The 14,614-nt window shown below is 44.2% G+C and overlaps 1 protein-coding gene across 1 annotated transcript in view; it reads right to left on the bottom strand.

The window, feature by feature from the left end:
• Positions 1 to 13,381, bottom strand: part of PPP6R1 (protein phosphatase 6 regulatory subunit 1) — a 60,700-nt gene extending 47,319 nt beyond the window's left edge. Inside the window, exon 1 of the mRNA XM_083581719.1 lies at positions 13,115 to 13,381. The gene's annotated coding sequence lies outside the window, so the exon portion shown is untranslated. The remainder of the gene's footprint in view (positions 1 to 13,114) is intronic.
• Positions 13,382 to 14,614: the final 1,233 nt, after the last annotated feature.

Genomic DNA, 14,614 nt, shown 5'->3' with positions numbered 1-14,614 from the left:
CAGCACACAGTAAGGGTTGTTCCTTCCCTCCCTAGATGTAACTCCCACATATATTGCAATTAGGCTTGAAAACAGCTTTCCGTTGGAACTGATGGGAGAGACTGTTTTCAGGCCTAACTGTTGTGGGGTATATGAGCAAGTTGCATGTGGCTCAGGGCCAGAGCTTCCCTGCCCCTGAGCTGCAGAATTCAGAATACTGAATCAAGAAGCTTTCCCTTTCAAATTTATAAGAACGTTATAAACTATTATTTGTATATCGTACCACAGTTTACCAGATTAAAACCACAGCAATCCCACCCCACCCCCCAAAGTTCTCAGTGGCCACTGCAAATATGTGCAGCTCTGTCAGAACTTCAGCTTGGTTGAACAACAGAAATACTATTTTAACTTGATCCTTGGAATTGGACATGCCTTGGAACAGGTTAAAAATTACCCCCCCCCTACTTTGATTCTGACAACAAAGAAAAATGTGGTGAACTACGACACAAAGTCTTCTCCCGTAGTGGCACAGAAGCACTGTTTGTTCTACTGGCATTTTTCAGTTAAGTAATACCTAAGCTGTGCTCTGTATGATTCTAAATAAAGGCTCAGTCACTCCACATTCATGCCCCTGTTCCAAGTGCTACATTTTTTTGCAGGGTAACAGGCTAGAGAGTTCGTAAAGATAAATATTAAGGACTAGATTTCAACAGGAGGAACTATTCTTGACAGGCATTTTCATAGCCCTGCTTTTTTTGAGCTTCTGATAATTAAACAGATAATGGCACTTGCTTAAAAATGTTTATATGTCCATAATTCATCCCTGTCCTTATTCAGCTTACCAATATCAAGGTAAGAGAAAACTGGCTATTTAAAATATTTTACATTTCACCTTGCAATGCATAATTTCCGAGATGACTTGCAAACATGTGTTACAATCACCACAAAACCATTAATAAAAAGGAAGGTGGCATCTCTTCTTTTCCAGAAGGTTGCTGTGATTCCACAAAATACACTTGCCTCTTGACACCAAGTTTGGCAGAAGGCCCGTATGGTACTGATATAAGTAGATTACGGTTAACAAACAGGTCTTTGTGGTATTTGGTAGCAATACTTCAAACAAAGGTTTTAGACAAAACAAAGACATTTGGTTGCCAAGAACAACCTACTGCTAATTTTCCAGGCAACTTATTGGGGAGCAAACTCAGGGCTTGATCAAAAGGGATTCTAACCCCACATGACAGGTTCCTGGGCCAAGTGATGAGATTTGTCAAACCCACATTCTAACTTCCCATTTTTTAAAACAAAACCACCACATTACAGGCTGTGTTTAGATTTAGCTACTAGGCGATATCATTAAAAGGCACGGCAAGGGCATTCCTTATAGTTCTCTTCTCATCAGTACAACCACCTGAAGAGTGTGATTGCTGCTGTTAGGACTGCTCATACCAGGTACACAACTATCCCAACTAGTAGTATGGTCCGCAAATAATAATATCTTGGAGGTCCCGGGCCTCAAGGAGGTTAAACTAGCCTCAACAAGGGTCAAGGCCTTTTCGGCTTTGGCCCCAGCCTGGTGGAACACGCTATCGCAGGAGACCAGGGCCCTGCGGGACTTGACATCTTTCCGCAGGGCCTGCAAGACGGAGTTGTTCTGCCTGACCTTCTGTCCGGGCCCAGTTTGACCCCCCCTATGGAACCCTGTAAGTTACCTCTTTGGCCCTTTTATTGGCTCATGTGGGACCAACATGGATAGCTGGCCCTTATGAATACTTGAGGTTCCCGACCCCTATGGTTGTAATTCATGGGCAATCATTTAATTTTATCCCGAGTCTAATTTTTAAGCTGTATTTTAATCAATTGTTTGATTGTGGTTTAATGTATTTGATATTTGATGTTAGCCACCCTGAGCCCGGTCTTGGCCAGGGAGGGCAGGGTATAAATAAAAATTTACTTACTTACTTGAATCAAAAGTAAGTTACACACACAATTTTTTACAAAAACCTCTTCGCCAAGTTAGCTCATAGTGCTCCATTTGTATGCTTTATTCTGAACCTAATATTTTGTTTTTAAATGAAGAGCAGTAGTAAGTGGTATGAGGAGTGGCATGGGTGGGGGAATCTGACTGGAGGCCATGGGAGGGGACACAGCCACACAGGAATAAAATATCTGCCAAACAACAGAGAGGATCACATCCCTGCTTGTTATCAAAAGTCTTCCCTGGCCATTAGGTCTAGAAACCTCTTTATTAAAATAAAAAGGCTGAAATTGCCAGGAATCGTTACCAAAATCAGGTTATATGAATAACAGAAGACAAAGAGCCCTATTTTACTGATGGGAAACAAGAAGATTATGGCTTTCAGCAAGGAACTATTTGTTATACAGGTTTTAATTTAGCACGCTCACACTACACATATACACATCCACAGCTCAGTGATTCAAATTTCTTAATTTTTTTCTTCCGTCATACTCCAAAACCATTTCTTGCATTTCTCATTTGTGCACCGGCACATGCCCTATGATGTATACAAAAATGGCATTAATATTTCCAGGACACTTATTTACTTTCTCATTCTCAAACTTGCTCATTGCGCCAGAGTTCAGCCTAGATGATTTTCTGGCCCCACCCTCAGTTAGCGGGATCAGCCAAGGTCACTTGCACAACTCCACTAACGCTTGGCCAACTGGTCACAATTCCTTAATGAGCCCTTTGTAAACCTTTGTAAGTGGCAGGCTAAAAAGCCAGCTTGAATGGCCATAGAAGCAGAGTCACCAGGGTTCAGCTGAGGTGGAAGAGAGGCTTGTGTTGGGTCTCAAATTCACCAGAAACTCAAGCAAGCATCAGCCACAGTGTCACAAGCAGTTAACGATCATCGCTAAAGCATGCCAAGAATTAGGGCTTGTGCAGAATGAATAGGGACAGTAGATAGGTATGCTAGGAAATTGAAAAAGACAACACAGAATTGGGCAAATTGCAAGGCTTAGTCAGTGTCTAATGCCTAACCATGGATAGAGGGCTAGAGCACAAGTGGGGAATACGTGGTTCTCCAGATCACTCCCATCATCTCTGATCATTGGTCATGCTGCCTGGAGCTGATGAGGCAGGTGGGGTGTGTGTGTTGTTGTCTGGTGGGCCAGAGATCCCACAGCCCTGGATTACAGCTTGGGCCTGGGATTTAAAAGACACAGGAGATCCTGACCAGAACTTCTGGGGAAATGGGAGGAAGGGCAAAGACTAAAGAAAGTATTCAGCCTAAAGGAGCCAAAAGGGATAAGCCGTGCATGCAGAGACTACTCTCTACTAGCGGATTGAGAGGGAAGTAAAAACTTATGAGAACCAAGAATATTTCAAATAGGCAGAACTCCACTTGTTATGAAAGAGTAAGCTGGCCCAATCATGCCACACAATGTGGCAACTGAAAGGCGGCCTTCTCAGTAGCAAATTATGGAACTCCCTCCCTAAGCATTTTCACCTAGTGCCTTCTTTACCACCTCTTAGGGGCCAAGCGAAGTCCACCCTATTCTCCCAGGCTTTTAATTGTATTTGATTGCTGTTTTAAGATAATTGAGCCTCCTTTGGTTGCTTGACTGTTTTAAATGAATTATTGCTTTTATTATTATCTTTCTCAAATCTTCCACTTCTGTTATTATGCTTTATCTTTATTTTTTTAGCCTTATTGAGGCATTTGCAAACAAGGCAGAATTTAAATACTCACAAAAAAATAAGGTTGGGCAGGACTGCCTGTTAAAAGTATGCAGGGCAACGTTTTTCAACACACATGACCCTTGTCACAGTATAGCAGAAGGTGGTCTCTTTTACAAGCCTCCAGTTTCACTATTGGCAAAGAGTTTAAGGCCATGTGCTTCCTCTACTAGGATCAAGAGGTCTTGCTCTCTGCTAGCACAGTCACCTCACATATACCTCAGATCATTTCCACAGTCATGGAGACTATTTTGCTCATCATCGTTCACTAGCCGAGAGATGACCCTCAATCCCTGGTTGAACCCCACCCGCCCGTTCTTACATTACCCTTCCTAAACGCACTCTATTACCTAGTCTTGATTTATGAACTTCAGTATGAACAAACGTCTGTCAACTCCAGAGAACCTACACTTTGGAGTGTGATAGGTATAGCACACCCCCCCAGCAGGAACTCTTGCCCCTCAGCAGTTATAGTTAAGGCTTTCCTAGCGGGGAGGACACCCAGAGCCAATGGGAAACTTGCTGAGAGAGGGGATGGGTGTGTTTTTGAAAGAATGCATTGAACACCCACGCAGGAGACCTAAGACAGATATGCCCAGCTTTATCATGCTACTACAGTCTCAAATACCTTGGCTCCTGAGCAAATCAACTCCTGGAAGTGAGTGTTTCGGTTTTTGAACGATTTTTGGAAGCTGAACATCCAGCGCAGTTTCCGATTGGCTGCAGGAGCTTCCTGCAGCTAATCTAAAGCCGCGCTTTGGTTTCTGAATGTTTTGGAAGTCGAACGGACTTCCAGAACGGACTCTGTTTGACTTCCAAGGTACGACTGTATAGCCATTGTCAGTCAGGAACTCTGAAATGCTGCAGTGCTTTTTTTACAGTGTGTCCTCCCCAGCACACCCTATCCGTTTCAGTCCAGCTATGCCACACACTCTTACTCAAACTGCATGCACGCACAAGCATGTTGAAATATGTACACAGCACTAGGCCCAAGACCACAAACTGCCTTAAAAAACCCTGATAAAAACTCAACACGCTTGCCAAATTCTATAATCAGAAAACCTGAATTCCACATTCTAAATTTATGACTAGGTGAGTAGAGGAGAGATCCAGGTTAGATTTTCTGATTCAGATTGTCGAGTACTGGGTTTGGCAATAATTGGAGTGTCTCACAGCAACAGTGAAAAGAGAAGTGCAATTTCTGTATGTGGGGCAGGGGGAAGAAAGCAATTAAGGTTACAGAGACATGCCCTACCTCCTGGACAAAAGGAAGCAAACCCAAATTATTTCTTTCTGTTTTCCAAGTCTTTTGGTAGACCTACCTCTTACATTTTTAGGCTTTTCTTCATTTGTGGTGATGGCACATATATATAAAATAATAAGTGAAAGAACAGGAATGAGTAAGAATAAATGCTTCCTTGAGATTCCGACATTGCAGGGGTTTGGACTGGATTACCTTTTGGCTCCCTTCCAACTCTACATTTCTATGATTCTATGTTGGGATCCCTTCTGAGAACCAGTAAGCTATAAAGGAATGTTGGCATGGGCTGGTGAGCACAAGATGGCATGATGGGTTGGGAAAGGCAAGTTGGATTTGGAGCTCCATGTGAGAAGGAAACAAGAGTAGGGCCATTTTTTAATAAAGAGCCTAACTAAAAATATATCTTGAGGACATAAGAGAAGCTATGCTGTATCAGACCCGGTATCCATCCAGGTCCAGGACAACAGTAGCAAACCAGATCCTTTCAAGAGATCCAAAAGCAGAACATGTAGGCACCAAATTATCCCTGTCTACATGCTTACTGACACTCAAAGAACTCCAGAAAGTTGACACGGCAGAACTTTCCTTTGCAGAAATCCCTCAGCATGTCTTGTTCTTTTACATGTTTAATCATTCCAGCTTTAATCAATTTATCCAGGCCAGAAACTAACAGACCTGCAATTTCCTGCTCCCCAATGCATCCTTTAAAAAAAAAAAAAAGATGTTAAGAGTCCAAAGTGATATAAGGGAGCTGTTAAGGCAAAATCCACAAAAAGAAGGGGCTTCTGAAATGATAAGGCCCACACCAAGAAATGGTGTTGCACCGAAACCATTTAATCACAAAGTCTAAAAATCTGCTAGCCAACTGAAGCTAGTCAAAACTGAAGCCAAGGTTCTTTTGATTCCATAAGAAACTGGCTCACTGAACCCAGGTCAGGATACCCTACTTAGGGAAACACTAGGTTCAGCTAACTACTGCCGTATTGTAAAACTCAATTTGGAAGAGCTACTTTCACCACAGTATATACAACACAAAGACACAGAACCTGTTCTGGTCTCAGGGTGTCTTACCTATAGAGCAGTGGTTCTCAACCTGTAGGTCCCCAGATGTTGTTGGACTACAACTCCCATCATCCCTGAGCTCTGGCCTTGCTAGCTAGGGGTGATGGGAGTTGTAGTTCAACAGCATCTGGGGACCCACAAGTTGAGAAAGACTGCCATAGAGGCTAGTGGTGTGGGGCACCAGGGCGCCAAGTTCTGGAGGGCACCAGGGAAGAGACGGAGGCTGGACGCGGCGCCTCCCGGCATCAGCTCACTGCCCTCGCCCACCTCTGCCATGGCGCGATGAAGCAGCACCGTGCCCGGAGCCTCCGTCTACCGTGGCCACCGCGGCACAAAGCAGCCAGCTGAGCTGGGCGGTGCCGTATCCAGCCTCTGCCCGCCTCCTCCAGCCCTGCCAGCAGCACCGTCCTCCCTATAAAACTCTGGGAAATGGGGGGGGCGCCGGAGGGAGCTTTGCACCATGGTGCCGGATATGCTTAAGACAGCCCTGTCTGGTCTCTGCCCCACTTTTCCACCTACAGAGCTGTCCACAGTACCAAGCAGATGCAGAGGATAGTCGATGTGGTAGCCTCCAGATGCTGATGTCTCCAAACCCCATCACCTCTTATCACTGTCCATACTGACTGGGGCTGATGAAACATTCAAAGAGCACCACACTGGCTACTCCTGTGCTAGAGCAGCAGCTTTCAAACTTCCTATCTTTGAGAAACCTTTCCACATCAACTAGCCTTCCAAGAAATTCTTGTGCATTTTCCACAAAATCATCGGCCTGGTGCGGAGCACTCTAGGATCTGTTCTAAGACACCTACTTGATGGGAGTCACCTCTGAATTAACCAAGAACACGCAACACATACTATGCAATGCATGCTGTCAGGAACGACCAAAGGTGCTGAGAAAGCTAACTACAGAAATTTATTGACCATTACTTGCCCCCTAACTAGCAATCAAGAAACCTGAAAACTACAGCTCAGGAGGAAGCAAGATAGCCTTTGAAACATGGTTAAAGTGACTAGCCCACAAATTTATACTGCATACTCATGCCTATGTTAACCTTTTGTGGATGTGGGTGGCCTCAAAATATGAGAACTGGTTCTACACCAATTTTTAAAATATTCCCCTGCCTGGTTGCATGGAGGCAGTTCTTAAGCTTCCCCCGGGTTGCTGTAATTATTTGCAAATGGAGTATTTACTCTCCAGTTATTGTGAACTTCAGCTATTACATTTTAGCACAGTATATTTCTGGTAAAATGCAAGTATTGACATCTGTTCAATTACAGGCTGTACATATACATGCACAAACACTCATTCTCAACACATCAAGGCCTTCTGATCATTTGAAAATTATGTAGATCCTTCCATTGCCCATTTTGGATTCATCCTCCAAGTTCTTTCCAAATTCCCAATTCTTATGCAACCTGAAGAGAGGTTTCTCATTTAATAGGATCATCTCTTAAGTATTTGTTTGCTTTGTTTTTTATGGCACTATGCACTTCTCTCTTCATTTCTATTTAGTTTTTTAATGTGTTGTACATCAGCTGGAGACACTGGAGTAGCAAGCAACTGACCAGTCTAATAAATATCATGATTATATTTGTAGTACAGTAGTAGTATCGGCAACAGTGATAGTAGTAAAACTGTTGACCATTTTACCTTGGGCAACTAGATGAGACGCAAAACGGAATGGCCCACCTCTCAATCCCTTCCTTCCTGCTACAATCCTATCCTTTACAGCAGGGCTGGGGAACCTGTGGCAATCCAGATGTTGTTGGACTACAACTCCTACTGTTCTTCACCATTGGGCCATGTTGGCTGGGGCTGGTGGGTATCAGCAATGTCTGGAGGGCTACAGGCATAACAACCCATGGTTTTTAGCCAGATCTGTACTGCATTCCCACCACCAATGAAACAAAGTGTAGTGCTACTGCTGCCAGAAGTCAGACAGAGAAGGAAGAATTCTAGCTGCCACAGCACACTGGTTCTTTGGCAGGGAAGAGCTAATTGCATCATCTGTGGCAGCCCCTAAGTTGTAGAACTCCCTTCCCACATAGGTGGCACCTTCATTACAGAGTTTCCAGTGACGGCTGAAGATACACCTCTATACCCTGGCTTTTGACACTTGAGGTGTATAGTTTCAGGACTCACCTTATTTTTGTGGTTGTTAAGTTGTTCTTAATTTTATAAATGTTGTAATCCACTCTGGGACCTTAGGGTGAAGGGCGGGTCACCGTCATACAAGTGAACTACACTGTTGTTTCATTGTGGGAAGATACCAAAATTAAGCAGGGCAAACCCTGCTTTTCCACCAAGCAAAACAACTGTGGCTTCTCATTGAGTGCTCCTGTATGACACACATTTGTCACAGTTATCCATCACTTTTTAAGGTGACCATAAAAAAAAGTCAAAGAGGAACGCAGTGCCCCATGGGTGGTCCAAAATATTTAGTGAAGGTATGTTCCTGAAAGACCCAAGATCCCTTACTTGTGTAGACAGGGTATATATCTCAGGAGAATCACCCTAGGATAACATCCATGGTATATTGATTGTATAAACAAGACCTAAGTCAACCCACTCCCACTGTCCTAAAGAGATCCACAGAACTTTTATCGCAATGATCGGGGGGGGGGGGGTTTGTATATTGAATGGGCACCTCCTTACACCACAGCTCCATCAAAGCTTAGCAAAAGGTGGCATTTGTCAAAACAACAGCTAATTTACTGTGGCACAATCTCTCATATCTGGCCTGTGCGCAACAAGCCCTTGTCCCTACTGCTGACTGAGCATGGAAGTATACATTACTCCTGCCCCAGATCAGTCCTGCTGTGGGAAATAAATAAGGATTTCAAATCCCAGGCTGTCTGTCAAAAGGTACTAAAAGAAACGCTTTGTTCGAATTTGAAGTCTCTTATTTCAATTACTTCCTTATGTGCTGATTGTAGCAGCAGGATTAGCTTTATGTCTCTTCTGCCAAAGCTGTCAAGGCAAGCTGCAGCTGTACATCTCCTACATTTAACCATGCCTAGCTGTGGATTTTGATCTCTTGTGGTAGGCTTAAAAAACAACCACCAGCAGCTCTGAGATATTGACCTCCCCCAGGTAAAGAAAGAAAAAGGTTGACGTGTTCCCAAGTTTAACCAAGGCACAGAGACAGATAGGTGGAATCCCCTTTTGCCTTTAATAGCAGACAGATCAATGGAAAGGGGACACCGCTGTCATAGACCTTCTGCATATTTTGATCTCAAGAATGGACAGCAGCCAAATAAAAACAGAGAAATGAAACAAAACATACATACATACACACCTGACCAATCCTTCCAGACTCTGCCCTAAAGTAGGGAAACAGCCAGAGGATGAGAGCAAGGTACAAGGGGAAAGCAAAATATTATTATTCACCCAACACTTCTTAGTGTAACTTTTAGTTGAAGTCAGATCCAAACACTATACAAGCTATAAAGGTTCCCCTTGCTTCACAACACCCGCCACCAGACTCCTTGGATGCACTTCTCAATTAAGTGCTCCTGTTCTGTGCATTAGAAATGCAAACTTTCAGTTCAGGAGTATCTCAAAATAGGTGCAATCGTTAAGTCAGTTAAACATATGTATTTTAACAAAAAAGGAAATCCAACATAATGACAATGTGCAAATTCATGTGAAAGGATATACTCTATATCCGATGGGTAGCATCCAGGCTAATTTAACCATACTTCAGTTCCATTTATTTATTTTTGTGGAACTTAAATTATTACTGACTTGCCCACTGATTTCAAGGACAGCTAAGTTCAAGTAATTTATGCTGAAATCCTACATGCAGGTGAACACCACTGAACACAATTAGATTCACTTCTGACTAAACATGTACAGGGTTGTACTGTAAGACTAGATTCAACAATGCATGCACATCACATAACACAGTAGGCAAAAGTCACACGTCTCCCCAATATCTGGAGTTGATTCTACGCATGCTTAACCTGCTTACTATTTCAGCTCTATGTTGCCACTAGATTAAACTAGCATCTCTACTTTTCGGATTATGCGCTGCTGCAATGACTTACTACAATAGCAATTATTATTATTATAATAACTATTATAACTACATTTATATGCCATCTCCCCCCAAGCTCATGGTGGCATATATCTTCCCAGTTTATCCTCATAAGAACCCTGTGAGATAGGTTAGGCCAGGCATAGGCAAACTAAGCCCTCCAGAGGTTTTGGAACTACAACTCCCATCATCCCTAGCTAACAGGACCAGTGGTCAGAGATGATGCGAACTGTAGTTCCAAAACATCTGGAGGGCCAAGTTTGCCTATGCATGGGTTAGGCTGAGAGACAGTGACTCTCCACCCAGTGAGCTTCATGGCTGTCTTCGTCCAACACTTTAACCACTACACCACACTGGTTCTCAGTAACAGAGTTTCTGACAGCTGGTGCATTTGCTTGACTAAGAAACTGATGGGGCTACCACTGGTGGGGTTATGGCAAAAACACCATTTGATCAGAACCCTTCTCTCCACCATCACTCAAAAGTCAAGGTAAGATAAGCACATAAAAATGTCATCACATTTCCTTGCTATTTAATCCTGTTATGCCACAGTAGCAGTGGAAATGGCTGTAGGTTCTGAAGCATTCTGCCCAAGTCCTTACTTGCCTGAGCTGCATCTCCAACAATTCAAACCAATATTCACTATTCACAAACTATGAGGCCTTTTCTACAGTTACCCAAGTAGAACTCCTCCTCTCTCCACAATTCTAACTTCACATCATTTCCCAGTGAGCAAGCACCCCATTCCAGAACCAAGCTATCTTTCATTTACTTTAAGATATGGGCAGATGCACACACATGATGCTGCAATGACTGTAATTCACTTAGCAGTCTTTCCTTGGTCAATGCACCAGCAGTCTTGCAAGCTCACTTTCATGAATCAGCACTTTATAGTTTCATTTATTTTATTGACAGAATGAACAGAGACCAAGAGAACATCAGGTCCACAGAAACTGTGACAAGGACCATGAATTAAAAGACAAAAATAAGACAGAAGAGAAAGTGGAGCCCATTCCAGTTTCCTGTTTAGAAAGGTCCCAAGAAGTGGGCACCTGCCCACATTTAAAGTAACCAAAAATATATGGATTCTCCTCCAAATAAATAGGGAACCTTTCTAAACAGGATTCACATATCAAGATGGCTCAACAAGGAAAACATCCATGTGAAAGGAAAGCCAGAATCAAATTTATTGATCCCCCAAATGCCACTCAGCCAGTATTTTAACATAAAATAAAGTTCATCTGCTTTTTCAACTTGTTAACATGCCCCACATCTCCAGGTGAAGCCATCTAAAGGTTAATGCAGTAAATTAAACCAACAATGCATTTTCTCCACAGACCTGAAAAACACGAGGCAACTCCCACCTAAGGTAGCAAACATATTCAAAGACAGCCAGTTCCTATCCTGCACAAAATGAAAGTTACTGTGAAGGGAGTCATAGAATCCCAAGACCATCAGAGAGGTCAGCTCCTGCCTTCAAGGGAGATGTGGAACCATTATTCCTCTGACTCACCAAATACAGCACCAGATTACAAACCACAGAAACAGAGCAAAAATGACAAGCCATGTTTTTACAGCTTACCAGGAAAATAAAAGCTTGTGGAAAGAAGGGAATACAGTGTGGGGAAACAATCAGGAGCCCTCAGTGAACAGTACGAAACAGTCACACAATTGTGGATGGAAAGAGGTTGAGAGATCAAGCTTTTCCAGGACATCTCTGTAAAAGGGAACCTAGGGTTATAGCCCTTAGGGTCATTCAATGTCAGCAGGGAGGCGTTAGTGGTCCATGTGTACTCAGTTATCAGAACTAAGTTTATCCATTAACACACTTTAACCACCCTTCTGTACACAGCAGGAAGGTTACAGAGTGTTATATAACAAGGGTGAAGCTTCTGTTTGCAATTTAAGAACATGTAGCATTTCTAATTCATGTCAGCAATCATGAGGATTGAAGTACAGAGTAGCAATTATTTTGTATAGCATTAGAAGAAATAAACAGACATGGTACCTGTGGGCATTTCAGCATTAAATAAAAGACATGGTTTACTGCTAGTGGGGTGTTGAGGGAGAAGTGGATAGAAAAAATCTGGAAGGAGTTAGGTATTGTGAGAAAAGCACACCTGGGGTGAGGACTGAATACCTAGGGCCCTGAATTTTTTCCCTCCAAGTTAATCAAACCCTGACTAGCAAGAAAGAATAGCAAGCCAAAATAAAGAAAACTGTGTGTGCATATGTGCACCATCACTAACACGCCTTAGAAAAATCACTAACCCAGCCACAGACAATTCTCTCTCCTCAAGAAAGGCAAGAAAAACCAGGGCCTGCACCTTTCAAAAAGGAGATAAAACACCTGTTTATCAGTCTGACCAGCTAGCAAACATGACTCAAGTTTTTACAAAAGAAGAGCACTTCCACTTCAGTTTTCTGGGTTCCCAGTTCCCATCAAACGGGTTTTGAAAGGTTGGCTTCCCTGAACTTTTGCAGGTTGCAACAAAACGTGTTTGTTATGCTTTTTGGGGGGCAGCTGAGAGAGAGCCCTCTCTCCTCTTGAATAGCAACTATAGCAGAGAAACGGTCTCGCTGCTGCTGTTTCCAAAGACAGTAAATAGACTTTTAAGAGGATGGGAGTGTAGAGAAGAAGCAGCTACCGGGGGGAGACGGGGGGAGACAGAGATGAAGCCGCCGAGTCGGAGGGAGGGAGGCGGGGTGGGAAGGAAGGAGGGAAGGAAGGAAGGAGGCTCGTTACCTGACACGGAGAAAGAGGTGGGCCTCGGGAGGAAATACGAGGGGCAGAGGAAAGGATTAAAAAATCAACTATGGGCGTGCGAGGGGGAACACGGAGTGGGTGTGAAGTATAACAGGGGGAGGGTCTCCCTTAGGGAGCTCTAAAATGGCGGCAGCTTCCTTCCCACGCCGCTCCCTTCTCACACACAGACAGACAGTACAGGCACATATATATTTATGTATATGTATATACATACCTATATATATAGCACACTCCCGCCCCCGCCTTCTCTCTCCGCCCCCCCCCCGTTTTCCTCCCCCGCCCCCTCCGCCAACCGCTCTCACCGGGCTCGAGCCCCCTCCTTCCTGCTCCTTTTTCGCCCGCGGGAGAGGAGCCTCTTTCGCTCGCTTCAGCCGCTCTTCACTTTCTTTCTTTTCTTTTCTTTTTTTTCTTTCTGTGTTTTTTTTTTTTTTTGCCTTCACCGCCGCAATCCCACAATCCCCCGCGCGCGCCTCCAGCGGCCGACCTGCTGTTTCCTCCTCCTTCCGCTTAGCCCCTCCCCTCTCCTCAACTCGGCGTTCTCTTGCCGATCCTCCTCCTCCTCCGCGAGCTCTGTAGCCCCGCCTCTGTCCTCCAACTTAAGCTCCTCCTCCTCCTGGCTCCCCCGCCCCCTCCCGTTTGTCAATGGAGGGAAGAGGGAGGCGCACCTGCGCATGCGTTACGCTCCCTCGCCTCCTTCTGAGCATCATTTACTTAAGAGAGTTGTTCTGCTCCTCTCGGTACTTCTGTTCCCCAAGTGAAATTGCCACCTTACTCTTGCTGGCCTCTGTTTTACTTCCTGCCCCCTCTGTGTATCCCCCCCCCGTTCATTTTGTTTCTTCTCAACGATTTTGTACTGAAAGTTTCGTTGAAACGTTTTGTAGGCACACTTTCAGATTCTTGTCGACAAATCAGCTGGTTTGTGGCACCTTGAAGACCCTCACATTTATTATGGCAGACACTTCTCTGGATTATCAGCTCCTGCCCGGAAACCAATGTCCCCACTGTGGAAGTATGTGTGGGTCCAGAACTGCCCTCCACAGTCACTTACGGACTCATTGATAAAACCGTGTTTATGGAAGACAATCAGCTACAAGTGATCGCCAAAGAAGCAGCAGCCAGGAATTTTGTTAGAGGGGGGCAGGACCGCCGTGACTGGTCAGTTAGTTAAGTACAGTGGTACCTCGGGTTACATACACTTCAGGTTACAGACTCCGCTAACCCAGAAATATTACCTCGGGTTAAGAACTTTGCTTCAGGATGAGAACAGAAATTGTGATCCAGCGGCGCAGCGGCCACATTAGCTAAAGTGGTGCTTCAGGTTAAGAACAGACCTCCAGAACGAATTAAGTTCTTAACCTGAGGTACCACTGTATTTCTATTGTTTTATGCTGTGAAGTCCTATCCTAAATTGCATGGGGGTCTTTTGCGGGCTGTGTGTTGTGAACTGTCAAGGTTAGGATGTCATTCTTCAGGATCTGCTATCGTTGAGACATTTGGGCGATTTCAGCTGGAAACATAAGCAAACATTGGAGCTCTGCTGGATCAGACCAAAGGGGCATCTAGTCCGGCACTGTTCTCACGGTGGCCAACCCGATGCCTGTGGGAAGCCTTTTACAAAAAGGACCAGACACAACAGCAATTTCCCCCCTCTTCCGATCGCCAGCAGATGGCTTTCAGTAGCATCCTGCCTCTGACAGCAGAGATAGAATGTGGCCACTGGGGCTAGTAGCCACTGCAAGCCTTATCCTCCGTCAATTTGTCTAATCGTCATTTAAAGCCTTTCAAATTGGTGGCCGTAACTA

The sequence above is a fragment of the Podarcis filfolensis genome (assembly GCF_964270895.1).
Source record: "Podarcis filfolensis genome assembly, chromosome: 13".
NCBI classification, from domain to species: Eukaryota; Metazoa; Chordata; class Lepidosauria; order Squamata; family Lacertidae; genus Podarcis; species Podarcis filfolensis.
This window is presented reverse-complemented; position numbering and strand designations above follow the sequence as displayed.